Genomic DNA, 273 nt, shown 5'->3' on the forward strand with positions numbered 1-273 from the left:
ATAGCTTCAAAAACCAATACTTATACTAAATTCATTACTACTGCCAGAATTTGACAAAACTGCTGTTTTGGGTGTTATATTATTTAAAGTGTAATTATTTAATAAAAGGAGTTGAGAATATCGCTGTAAGACAACCTTCAGAAAGATAGAAACTGCCTTATGGTATCTCTCTAAACATCACTGGGTATATTTCTATATATCTCCTTACTACTTCACAAACACAAAATCAATATTAATATATTTACATATATATATACTGGGCCAAAATCAATG

Source organism: Myotis davidii, unplaced genomic scaffold (genome assembly GCF_000327345.1).
Source record: "Myotis davidii unplaced genomic scaffold, ASM32734v1 scaffold46, whole genome shotgun sequence".
NCBI lineage: Eukaryota > Metazoa > Chordata > Mammalia > Chiroptera > Vespertilionidae > Myotis > Myotis davidii.